Genomic DNA, 13255 nt, shown 5'->3' on the forward strand with positions numbered 1-13255 from the left:
CATTCTTGATGAAAAGACCAGAGCTGAAAAGAAAATTTGACTTTCAAACACAAGAATGAAGAGAAGCATGAAAAGGTGAACAGCAAAGAGAAGTCATAAGGGACTTACTAAAGTTGAACTGCTTACATTCCTAAATGGAAAGAAAATATTTGTAACTCTTGAAACTTTTCAGTATCTGGGTAGTGGGTAGGATTACACACACACACATGCACACACACACACAGACAGAGAGCACAGAGTGAATTGAATAGGAGGGGATCAAATCTTAAAAAAATGAAATTAAGTGGTGAGAGAGAAATATACTGGGAGGAGAAAGGGAGAAATGGAATGGGGCAAATTATCTCTCATAAAAGAGGCAAGCAAAAGACTTTTTAGTGGAGGAAAAAAGAAGGGAGGTGAGAAAAAAACATGAAGTTTACTCTCATCACATTCCACTAAAGAAAGGAATAAAATGCACACTCATTTTGGTAGGAAAACCTATCTTACAATACAGGAAAGTGGGGGATAAGGGGATAAGCAGGGTGGGGGGGAGGATGGAAGGGAGGGCAATGGGAGGAGGGAGCAATTTGAAGTCAACACTCTTGGGTAGGGACAGGATCAAAAGAGAGAATAGAAGCAATGGGGGGCAGGATAGGATGGAGGGAAATATAGTTAGTCTTATACAACATGACTATTATGGAAGTCATTTGCAAAACTACACAGATATGGCCTATACTGAATTGCTTGCCTTCCAAAGGGAATGGGTGGGGAGGGAGGGATGAAGAGAAGTTGGAACTCAAAGTTTTAGGAACAACTGTCGAGTACTGTTCTTGCTACTAGGAAATAAGAAATACAGGTAAAGGGGTATAGAAAGTTATCTGGCCCTACAGGACAAAAGAGAAGATGGGGACAAGGGAAGGGAGAGATGGTAGAAGAGAGGGCAGATTGGTGATAGGGGCAATTAGAATGCTCGGTGTTTTGGGGTGGGGGAGGGGACAAATGGGGAGAAAATTTGGAACCCAAAATTTTGTGAAAATGAATGTTAAAAGTTAAATAAATAAATAAATAATTTAGAATAATTTTTAAATACTCTCTCCTGTAACACAAATTTATATGTGTCTTTTTCATCCTTAGTTGTATTTAGGGGAATAAATAAAATGTGGCCTGAAAATCATAACCATCCTAGGGTCAATTTCAATTTTGACTAAAACTCTTACTTTCCTGCGGCCTGATTTATTTACTTATTTTAGGCTCAGGCTTGTCTCAATCTGGCTAGGGCCTTGGGAAATCATACAAATGTTCATATCTAAACTAGTCCAAGGAGCTTGCAGTCTGAAAATACTCACATCTTCATCCATCTCCAATCAATCTAACCCTACTCAGTCATAAACAAAGTATGTAGGACCAAAGGTAAGTAGTGTGGCAGCTGGTGGTAGTCACAGTAGTACCAGTACTAGTACTACTAGTTGTGGCAATGATGATGGGAAACTCATATATTCTAGCCTCCCATTACTTAGTTATGAAAAAAATCTCATGTGGACCATCTAGGTTCCTGGGGCTGTTTTTCTGAATTATTCCTATTCTGACTTTCCTACTAAATTGATCAACAAGACAGTGAAGGCATCTACAAATACTTTAAAATTTTAAATGGGGTTGTAGTACATTTCAGGGGGAAAATTTGTGAAATCCCACAAAACAGAAATGTGTAAGTCAAGTCATTCAATTAGAAGAAAATCTTCTTCAATGGGACAGCGTTACTGTCCCATTGAGCTGTTGTTTGTCCAAGACATCAAGAAGGTGATGGCATTGCTTGCAAGGGAAGTAGATTTGAGTGAGGCAGGGATGTGCAAAGTCACCAGCCCCACTCTCTTCTGCAGAGCCATCTGTGTCCAATGGCAAGATATACATGAGGAAGACTGGAGGTGGCCCCTGGATACAGTGGGAAACCTTGGTCTTTTTAAGCTAAGGTCTTTCCCACGGCTCAACTTGACTGAGGCAATGCCCACTCATTCAGTGATTAAGGATAGGTAAGAAATGAGGCAAAAATGGCCTCTTTTTGACCTAGCAAAAAAAAAAAATCTGTGAGAGGAAAACCCTTATGATTTCTGGCCCAAACAAAAACAACTGCTACTTATACTCACTCTGAGCCTTCAAGGCCTGACTGTTGGCCAATCAATCAACGACAGCCAGAATAATTTGGGTTTAAGGCAAGGTCCTTTAAGAAACAATTATAGCCCATGAACCCCAAGATACCTTGCCAGGTTTCAGCAATCAAAATTTATATTCCTTTGGGCAGAGCACCTGCACTATTTCAAGAATATCCCATGGGATACCTTAGAGAATGGTAGATTGGTAGCATGCTTAGCAATAAAATGGAAATTAGGAGAGGTAGATTCTATTCCTAATGTTGCTATGAGACCTAAGTAAGTCATTTAACTTCTCTAGGCCTCAGCTTTCTCATTTGGTAAATATAATAAAATAATTATTAAAATCTCTTACAACTAATATTCTTTAGTCTTAATTTACTAATGAAGCTATTTGGATAGATTATCCACACATTATCTGCACAATCATAAAAGTAATATTTTATGTTAAGTTACAAATTGATTATTACATATTTTATTAAAAATGCAAAATAATATCTAGGTAAAAAATAATTAAGACAAAAAAAAGAACCACCTAGAAGAAAATGACTTTTTTTCAACTGAAGTACCAGCATTGTTGGGAAAGAGGGCAAGAAAGGAAATATCTTCACCTAGTTCATTAGAAACCATTTAATTTGTCTTGTCCAAAGATATTTCATACTCTTTTATGTCTGGGTATACTTTCCTGGTACTAATAGGACTATGTGCTTTAGCTTTTGGCTTTCAGTTTCCATTGGAAAGAAACACAATTGCTGTTCTTTTACTATGCTAAATTTCTAAATTAGTTTTTAAAATGAAAAACAAAATTGGGAACAACACCGGATTAGCTGACATTGTCTTCGAAACCTTGGTGTAACTGGGGACAGTCTGGTCAAATCCTAATGTTAATTTATATAATCATGAAAACATCCAGGCCCTTTTTCCTTTCCAATGCCATCATGCCCCAATGCTTGCTCTATTTTCCACTTTCATTTTTTTTTTATAAAACATAAATCAGGGGACATTTGATCTATGGGGTTTTAAAAATAAAAGCAGAGTTGACAAGTCTCCCAATTTCAAGTTACATGCAAGAGAATATGGTATTCAACATCAGAAATGTGGGGAAGGATAACCTAATTTGCTGAATGTAGAAATTGAGTCCTCCTTATAAAGGAGTGGCTTCTGGACAAAGGTGGAGGTTAGGGCATTCCATATACTTTCCTTTTAAATGGGGAAAAAATAAATTACTAAAGAGAGAAGTTTTTACATTAGGTTGTTTTACTAGGTTGTTTCCTAGGCATTAGGTATAATTATAGGTATTAGGCATAATATATCTTATATTCTAGCACATCCTAGAAATGTTGCTTAGAATATTCCAGCTTCATCTAATGTTAAAAAACCCACAGAGCACTATGGCATATTAGAAGGCATAGTAACCTTAGAGTCAAAACACTCAGTATCAAGACCGAAGTCCAAAACTTACTAACTGTGTGACTCTGAAAAAGTCATTAAATGCCTCTGAGGTTCAGCTTCTCCATCTGTAAAATGGGAATAATAATACTTACACCGCCTATATCACAAGGTGATTTATGATTATTATGTCATATGACTATTAATATATGTGAAGCACTTTGTAACCCATGTAAAATACTATGTAAATGTGAACTATTATTGCTTCTACCTATCATCTACACTAGATAATAACAGTTCATCTGCACTTCTCATTTATTCTTAATGAGAAATTTCAGCTTAGCAGTCAACATAAATGCAAATTAGAAATGTCCTACTATTTCCAAACACATGTTACTGATGTAAGGCAGTCTTCTCACGTTTCCTTTTCATTCCCCTTGTCTACCACTAACCTTCAGAAAATAAATATTTAGCTCCAAAACAACAAATTAAGAATTTTCACTCCCAAAGAATCAAATAAAAAACTAGTTGAAATTAACAACTTTAGCAAAGTCACAAGATATAAAATAAAACCACATAAATCATAACCATTTCTATATACTGCCAACAAAGCTCAGCAGCAAGGATAAAAAGAGAAATTCCATTTAAAAAAACTGTAGACAATATAAAATGCTTAGGAGTATCTTTGCCAAGACAAAACCAGAAACCATATGAACATAATTACAAAACATTTTTCACACAAACAGATCTGAACAATTGGAAAAATACTAATTGTTCATGGGTAGGCCAAGTCAATATAATGACAATTCTACCTAAATTATTATACTTATTCAATGCCATACCAAACTACAAAAACATTATTTTATGCAGTTAGAAAAAGTAATAGCAAAATTCACCTGGAAGAACAAAATGTCAAGAATATCAAGGGAATTAATAAGGGGAAAATGTGAAGAAAGGTGGTTGAGCAGCATCAGATCTCAAACTCTATAACAAAATAACAATCAACAAAACAATCGAGTACTGGCTAAGAAACAGAGTGGTGGATAAGTGGAATAGATTAGGTACACGATATGTACTACCAGACTACCAAAGTAATCTTCTGTTTGATAAATGCAAACATCCAGACTTTTGGGACAAGAACTCATAACATGATAAAAACTTCTGGAAGAACTGGAAAGCAGTTTGGCAGAAACTAGGTATAGATGCATATCTCACAAGATAAGGTCAAAATGGGACATGATTTAGACATAAAGGGTGATACCATAAGCAAATTAGGGGAACATGAAATAGTTTATCTGCCAGATGTATGGATAAGAGAAAAATTTAAGACCAAAAAAGAGATACAAGATTAGAAAGAAAGCAGAAAACTGGGGAAAAAATTTTGGAGCAAGTTTCTCTGACAGAGGTCTCATCTCTCAAATATATAGAAAAATGAGTCAAATTTTTAATAATATGAGTCATTCCCTAATTGATAAATGGTCAAAGAATATAATAACCAGGTAGTTTTCAGATGAAGATATCAAAAGTATCTATAGTCATGTGAACAAATGCTCTAAATCACAAATGATCAGAGAAATGCTAATTAAGACAACTCTAAGGTTATCACCTAATACCTATCAGATTGGCTAATACGACAGAAAAAGAAAATGATAAATATTGGAGGGAATGTGGGAAAAATGGGACAATAATGCACTGCTGATGGAAATATAAACTGATCCAATCATTCAGGAGCACAATTTGGAACTATGTTCAAAGAGCTATAAAACCATACATATGCTTTGTCCCAGCAACACCACTATTAGATCTGTATCCCAAAGTGATTAAAAAACAAAACAAAACAAGGAAAAGGAGCTATGCATATAAAATACTTATAGCAGATCCTTTTGTAGTAGCAAAGAATTGGAAATTGGGGGGATATGCATCAACCAGGGATTGGTTGAACAAGTAGAGGTATATGATTTTTTTTTTTTAAATAATATATTGCAACAAGAAATGATGAGCAGGATGCTTTCAGAAAAATCTGGAGGGAGTCAAGATGATGGAGTAGAAAGATGCACATACTATAGCTCTTCCCTGACAGCCCATAAAATACCCATAAAAAATGGCTCTCAATAAATTCTAGAGCAGCAGAAGCCACAGAACAAGAGAGTGAAAGAGATTTCCAGCCAAAAGTAACCTGGAAGGTCGACAGGAAAGGTCTACACCACGGGACACTGAGAGGAGCAGAGCACAGCCCTGGTCACACAGCACCTGGAGGAACAGGACCAGAACAGGCCTCCAGGGCAGAATTCTCAGCAGGGAGGGTCTCAGATCCCTCAACCCAAAAGCATCAAAGAAAGCTTCAAATGTCAGTGAGAGGGCTTTCCCAGCTGGGCGAGAGGGGAGCAAGGTCCCCCCCAGTATGGGCCATAGGCAGTGCTGCGTGGCAGTGGTCAAGTTGGGCAACAGCTTCCATCCTGGGAGGGGCTCAGCTTAAAGCCCTTGGGAGAATTGAGCCTCTGATCAGAACCTCAGCCCTGAGTGGCGGCCATGTCCCCACCTTAATCTCCTGGGGGAATTGAGCAGCTGATCTAAATCTCAGCCCTAAGCACGGTCCTGAGGTGAAAAGGAGCACTAGGACCCTCCTTGTGACAAAGGATTCAGAAGTCAAGTAACTGGCTGGGAAAATGCGAAAAACAGGGAAAAACAATAAGCCATAGAAGGTTACTTTCTTGGTAAACAGGTATTTCCTTCTATCTGTTCGGGTGAGGAAGAATGCATACTGTCAGAGGAAGTCAAGGCTTCTGCATCCCCAACCTCCAAAATGAATATGCAATAGACTCAAGTCATGAAAGAGCTTGAAAAACCAATCAACAGCGTGCTAAAGGAGACCCAAAAAAATGCTGAACAAAATAACACCTTTAAAAATAGGCTAACTCAATTGGAAAAAGAGGTTCAAAAAAGCCAATGAGGAGAAGAAGGCTTTAAAAAGTAGAATTAGCCATATGGAAGAGGAGAGTCAAAAGCTCACTGAAGAAAATAGTTCTTTCAAAATTAGAATGGAACAGATGGAGGCTAATGACTTTATGAGAAACCAAGAAATCACAAAACAAAACCAAAACAATGAAAAAATGGAAGATCATGTGAAATATCTCATTGGAAAAACAACTGACCTGGAAAATAGATCCAGGAGAGATAATTTAAAAATTATGGAACCACCTGAAAGCCATGATCAAAAAAAAGAGCCTAGACATCATCTTTCATGAAATTATCAAGGAAAACTGCCCTGATAGTCTAGAACCAGAGGGCAAAATAAATATTGAAAGAATCCACCGATCACTTCCTGAAAGAGACCCAAAAAGAGAAACTCCTAGGAACAGTGCGGCCAAATTTCAGAGTTCCCTGGTCAAGGAGAAAATATTGCAAGCAGCTAGAAAGAATCAATTCAAGTATTGTGGAAATATAATCAGGATAACACAAGATCTGGCAGCTTCTATATTAAGGGATTGAAGGGCTTGGAATAGGATTTTCCAGAAGTCAAAGGAACTGATTTAAAACCAAGAATTACCTACCCAGCAAAACTGAGTATGATACTACAAAGGAAAAAATGGTCATTCAATGATATAGAGGACTTTCAAGCTTTCATGATGCAAAGACCAGAACTTAAGAGAAAATTTGACTTTCAAACACAAGAATCCAGAGAAGCATGAAAAGGTAAACAGGAAAAAGAAATCATAAAGGACTTTCTAAAGGTGAACTGCTTACATTCCTACATGGAAAGATAATATTTCTAACTCGAGACTTTTCTCAGTATTTGGATAGATGGAGGGATTATACACACACACACACACACACACACACACACACACACACACACACAGCACAGGTTTAGTTGAATCAGAAGGGATGATATCTATAAAAAAATAAAATTAAGGGGTGATAGGAATATATTGGGAGGAAAAAGGGAGAAATGGAATGGAGTAGACTATCACTCATAAAAGAGATAAGAAAAATCTTGTTCAATGGAGGAGAAAAGAGAGAAGGTGAGAGGGGAAAGTGAAGCTTACTCTCTTCACATGTGGCTTAAGGAGGGAATAACATGCTCACTAAATTTGGTATGAAAATCTATCTTACATTACAGAAAAGTAGGAGAGAAGGGGACAAGTGGAGTGAGGGGGATGATAGAAGGGAGGGCAAATGGAGGAAGAGAGTAACTAGAAGTAAACACCTTTGGGAAGGGACAAGGTCAAATGAGAGAATAGAATAAAGGGGGGATGGAGTAGAATGGAGGGAAATATAGTAAGTCTTGCACAACATGACTATTATGGAAATCTTTTGCAAAACTACACATATATAAAATTGCTTGCCTTCTCAGTGGGGATGGGTGGGGAGGGGGGAAGGGAGAGAAGTTGGAATTCAAAGTATTAGAAACGAATGTTGAGAATTGTTATTGGATGTAACTGGGAAATAAGAAATACAGGTAATGGGGTATAGAAATCTATCTTGCCCTACAAGAAAAGAGAGAAGATGGTGATAAGGGAAGGGTGAGGTGTGATAGAAGGGAGGGCACATTGAGGTAAGGGGTAATCAGAATGCAAGGTATTAAGGAGTGGTGGGAGGGGAGAGAGGGGGAGAAAAATTGGAACTCAAAACTTTATGGAAATGGATGTTGTACTCTAAAAAAAAAATTAATAAAAGAAAAACCTGGAAAGACTTACATGAAGCAATGCAAAGTGAAACGAGCAGAACCAGGAGAAGACTATACACAGCACCAGCAATATTGGACAATGATCAACCCATGAATAAGTTAGCTATAACTCAGTAATGCAAAGATCCAAAGCAATTCTGAAGGACCTATGATGAAAGATGCTATCCATGTCCAGACAAAGAACTGATGGAATCTGAATGCAGATTGAAAGCATACTGGGTTTTTTCTTTTATTTTTCTTTTTTTGTCTGTGTTTTCTTTCATATGACTAAAACAGAAATATGTTTTGCATGCCTGCACACATAAAACCTTTAAAAAATTGTTTTCCTTCTTAAGGAGTGCGAAGAGGAGGAAGGTAGGGAGAGAATTTTGAAATCAAAATTGTAAAAAGAAAGGGTTGAAAAATCCTCTCTTTAAGAAAGACTCATATGTAAAATCTTAGATGTTTAACCTTACAGATAAATCCTTTCCTTTCATAGATTAGGAAACCAAGTTTAAGAGAGCGGAAACACATAGTGCACAGTCATACTATATCTAACACCTATCAAACACCTAACTAATGGCAGAGGTGGATCTTGAACTCAGGCAGGTCTTTTGACAGGCTTAGTCACAAGATATGACCAATGTAGTGTTAAGACAAGATGCCAAACTTCCTAGAGCTTCCCACAGAGGAATGAAAAGGCATTAAATGTTTTTCTAAATTCACGGGGGAAAATTACAGCTGAAATGGCCACTTGAAACTCAACATTTAATAACATTAAAAGACAACAAAAATACTTAACCAGTAGAAAATCAATAATGCAAACAAAAGTTTATTATAATCTGGTGATCTAATATAAGCATTTCTTTTGAAAAATTGCAGAATGTTCACTCTATGGATATTCTATAAATTGTTGCCTTCTTAAAATAAGTACATATACTATACCAGAATTCCACGGAGATGTCTCTGTGAAAAACAATTTCAGTGTAAAGAATAAATACCATGTTAGCAACACCATGGAGAAATAAGTCTTCAAGCACACCAGTCTCTTTAAATGACCCTATCAGTGTCTCAAAAACAACTAATGAATGGAAATAAGTGTTCAGATACTGACAAAGAGAAAATATTAAAGAGAAAAAAATTCTGAGCCTTGCAACTGGCGTCCCCTACAGGCTGATTTGTAAGAAGAAATCTGTAAAGGCTAGCAAGTGGGTGAAAATGCTTGCTCTAATGAGAAACTACGAGATGGCAATTGGAGCATGTGCGCGTGAGCCATTCGCTGCTGATTACATGTACATACTATATTTTTAACATTCCAAGTGCTATGATTACAGCTGCAGCTGATGAAGCTCAATGTGCACTGTTAATTTGCAGATAAAAACGAAATGACTCCAGAATCTTTCCTCCCAGAATTCTTGCAGGGAATTTAATTTCTACCACTTAAAAAATATATTTGCAGCCTAGATCTTGCAGCACATGTATTGAGGGTACATTTTAAATTAAGCTCCTTAGTTAGCAGTCCTGGTTATTAGAGACCAGTGGGAAAGGTGGTTCCCTCAGGGTCAATACATTTACAGTTACTGCCAGGGACTAAATGTAGTACAGATTTTCTCTCTGAAACCACATGGCTAACGGATGAGATAATTCAGTATATTTCTAAAGCTAGGGGGTGTGATACCTCTCATTTTGCCTAATGTTTTTTCTAAACTTACAGCTCCCTCTGAAATTCATCTATGAAATGAATAATAACAACAATAATTAACATTTATATAGTTACATATGGTATATATGTAAATATGCAAGGAGATATTTATGTATATTATCTCATCTGATCTTCACAATAAGTTAATGAAGTGGCTACTATTATTAGCCCCATTTTACAGATAAGGAAAAAGAAAGCTATAACATGGAACCTATATAGGGAAAGATGAATACTAAAATTTTTCTTTTTTTCCTTTCTTCCTTCTTTCTTATTTTTTCTAAAATTTTTCAAAATGTTTCTTCTACGTTTCCCCTTTAGCTCAACCTCTGCCTTCACCCAGGAACCATTTTCTGCCTTTCAGAAAACAAAGACCATTTGAATCTTTCAGGTGCATTCTGATGAATCCTCATCTAACATCACAAATGTGGTAACACAACATTGAAAAATGTACTGGACATTGGAAAAAGACAACTTCCCTCATTAGACTGGTGTATTCTCCAGCCCCATGCAGTGCTTCAATAAGGAAGGGGAAAGAAATCAGCCTGATATAACCCAGGTTCTCTTCCAGTACACTTGATGACTGGGGCATTTAGGAGCCGACTCTTTCTAGATCAGTAACTGAAATCTGTAAGTTGAGCTCTGTAATTTGTTCTGCTCTTTCTTCTAGAACACAGCTTCTATGGAGTTTCTTCTTCTTGGCTCCTCTGTCATTATAGCTAAACGTGGCCTTCGCATTCGCCACAGGTTCTAGAATCATCAATGAGCTGTGTTAGGGAATGGACTGGTTTCTGAATCCCAATGCTACAAATAAGGATGAAGCAAGGTAAGGAGATGGTTCAAGAATAAAATGAGTCAATGAGGAAAGAATGCTTGAGGAACCATAGACAATGAAGTCATTATTAAACATGCATGAACCAAGTGGTATAGCAGCCAAATTCTTTGTTAAGGGAGAAGTTAAGGGAGTTACAGGAAGAAATAGACAGCAAAACTGTACTAGTGGGGGACCTCAATCTCCCCCTCTCTGAACCTGATAAATCTAACCTCAAAATGAACAAAAAAGAAGTTTAAGAGATGAATAGAATTTTAGAAAAGTGTAACAATAAGCACCCCAATAAACGGGGTGGGGGGGGGCCTGCTATCACAGTTTCTTTGATCTGCTTTTCTAAAAGGAAAGGCAACTTTTGAGGGATTAACAATCTCCTTTAATCAAGCACATATATCATTCACTAATTCAGGAAATCAACAGACAGTGCTTCCAAACTGTCTGACATAAGCAATACATATATCACAAATCAACAGACAGGTCCAACTGTCTGACCATAGTTGCCATGAAGGTAAGTACCAACATCTGGGTTTTCAAAGCCCCAAGGGAGGGTTCCATAGCAGCTCCCCAGAGTCTCATCTGGCTCACAAACCTTCTTCCAAAAAACTAAGCCCCAAAGTAAAACCTTACCCTCCGAGTATTTATACCTTTTTTACAGCCAGAGGGCACCCCAATCCTTGAGAATCAGTGCCTCATTAAGAAAATGTGTGGGCCTTCCTACAAATCTTCCCTAGTCAAACTCCCCAGATTCGCATGCTGTCCATCCCTCCCTACTTCCACTTTGGTCAGATCAACTGCACCCTGAATTCCTCTGAAAATTCCCTGCTGGCAAGGCTCCAGATTTTGAGGGTGATGATGGGTTCTGTGTGTTTCAAAACAATGCCACTGCAAACTATGTGAGCAACAATGACCTTCAAGGCACGACTCCAGAGGCTGCTACCCAGGTGATCTGGTGAGTGAGCTTTGCTGACAGGAACATCGTTCCTCCAGCCAGTACCTCGGTGTTCCCCACTCTGGGGATCATGCACCACAACAAACAGGCCACAGAGAATGTCAAGGAGGAGGTGAGGTGGGTTCTGGGGCTGCTTGATGCCCACCGGAAGACCCAGACTTTCCTGGTGGGGCAGCGTGTGACTCTGGCTGACATCACAGTTGTGTGTACCCTCTTGTGCTGTTTAAGCAGGTCCTAGAGTCATCTTTCCAGCAGGCCTTTCCCAACACCAACCACAGGTTCCTCACCTGCATCCACCAGCCCCAATTCTGGGTGGTATTGGGAAAGGTGAAGCTCTGCGAGAAGATGGCACAATTTGATGCTAAAAAGTTTGCTGAGAGTCAGCCTAAGAAGGAGGCCCCAAGAAAAGAGAAGGGACAGCGAGAAGAAAAACAGAAGGCCCATGTTGAGGGGAAGGAGGAGAAGAAGGCGGTGGTGGCTCCCGGCCCAGAGGAGGAGATGGATGAGTGTGACCAGGCTCTGGCTGCACAGCCCAAGGCCAAGGATCCCTTTGTCCACCCGCCCAAGAGTATATTTGTGTTGGATGAATTTAAGTGAAAGTACTCCAATGAGGACATGCTGACAGTGGCCCTGCCATACTTCCAGGAGACCTTTGACCGCAATGGCTGGTCCCTGAGGTATGCCAAGTACCACTTCCCCCAGAAGCTCAGCCAGACCTTCATGAGCTGCCACCTCATCACTGGAATGTTCCAGCACCTGGACAAACTGAGGAAGAACACATTTGCCAGCGTCATCTTTTGTGGCACCAACAGCAGCACCATTTCTGGAGTCTGGGTTTTCTGGGGCCAGGAACTCGCCTTCCCACTGAGTCCAGACTGGCAGGTAGATTACAAGTCCTACACACGGCATAAGCTGGATCCTGGCAGTGAGGAGGCTCACACCATGGTCAGAGAGCACTTCTTCTGGGAGGGGGCCTTCCAGCATATCAGGGCAAGATCTTCAAGTGAACGTCCTCCCTGCTACCACCTAGCTGCCTGCTTCCTCCTCTGCAGGGAGGTGCCAGGCATTAAATGAAACTGAACACAGGAAAAAAAAAAAGAGGAAAAGCAAAATGCAACTATCAAAAATGAAAAGGATAAATTCACCACCAATTAAGAAGAAATTAAAGCAATAATTAGGAATTATTTTGCCCAACTGTATGCTCATAAATTTGACAATCTTAGTGAAATTTGTGAATATTTACACAAATATAAATTGCCAGATTAACAGAAGAGGAAGTAAAATACTCAAATAATCCCATCTCAGAAAAAGATATTGAACAAGCCATCAATGAACTCCCTAGGAAAAAATCTCCAGGGTCAGTTGTATTTACAAGCAAATTCTATCAAACATTTAAAGAACAACTAATTCCAATACCATATAAACTATTTGGGAAAAGTGGCAAAGAAGGAGTCCTACTAAATTATTTTTACGATGCAAATCTGGTACTGCTACCTAAACTGGGAAGAGCCAAAACAGAGAAAGAAAATTATATATGAATTTCTCTAAGGAATATAAATGCAAAAATTTTAAATAAGGCATTAGCAAAATGATTACAGCA

The 13255-nt window shown here is 38.5% G+C and overlaps 1 protein-coding gene and 1 pseudogene across 5 annotated transcripts in view; one reads left to right on the forward strand and one right to left on the reverse strand.

The window, feature by feature from the left end:
- The window catches only part of SNX29 (sorting nexin 29), a 688321-nt gene that overhangs the window by 250257 nt on the left and 424809 nt on the right, over nucleotides 1-13255 (reverse strand). The window lies entirely within an intron of this gene.
- On the forward strand, nucleotides 9424-12662 carry LOC140529011 (elongation factor 1-gamma-like; annotated as a pseudogene).

Source organism: Notamacropus eugenii, chromosome 1, assembly GCF_028372415.1.
Source record: "Notamacropus eugenii isolate mMacEug1 chromosome 1, mMacEug1.pri_v2, whole genome shotgun sequence".
Classification (NCBI taxonomy): Eukaryota; Metazoa; Chordata; class Mammalia; order Diprotodontia; family Macropodidae; genus Notamacropus; species Notamacropus eugenii.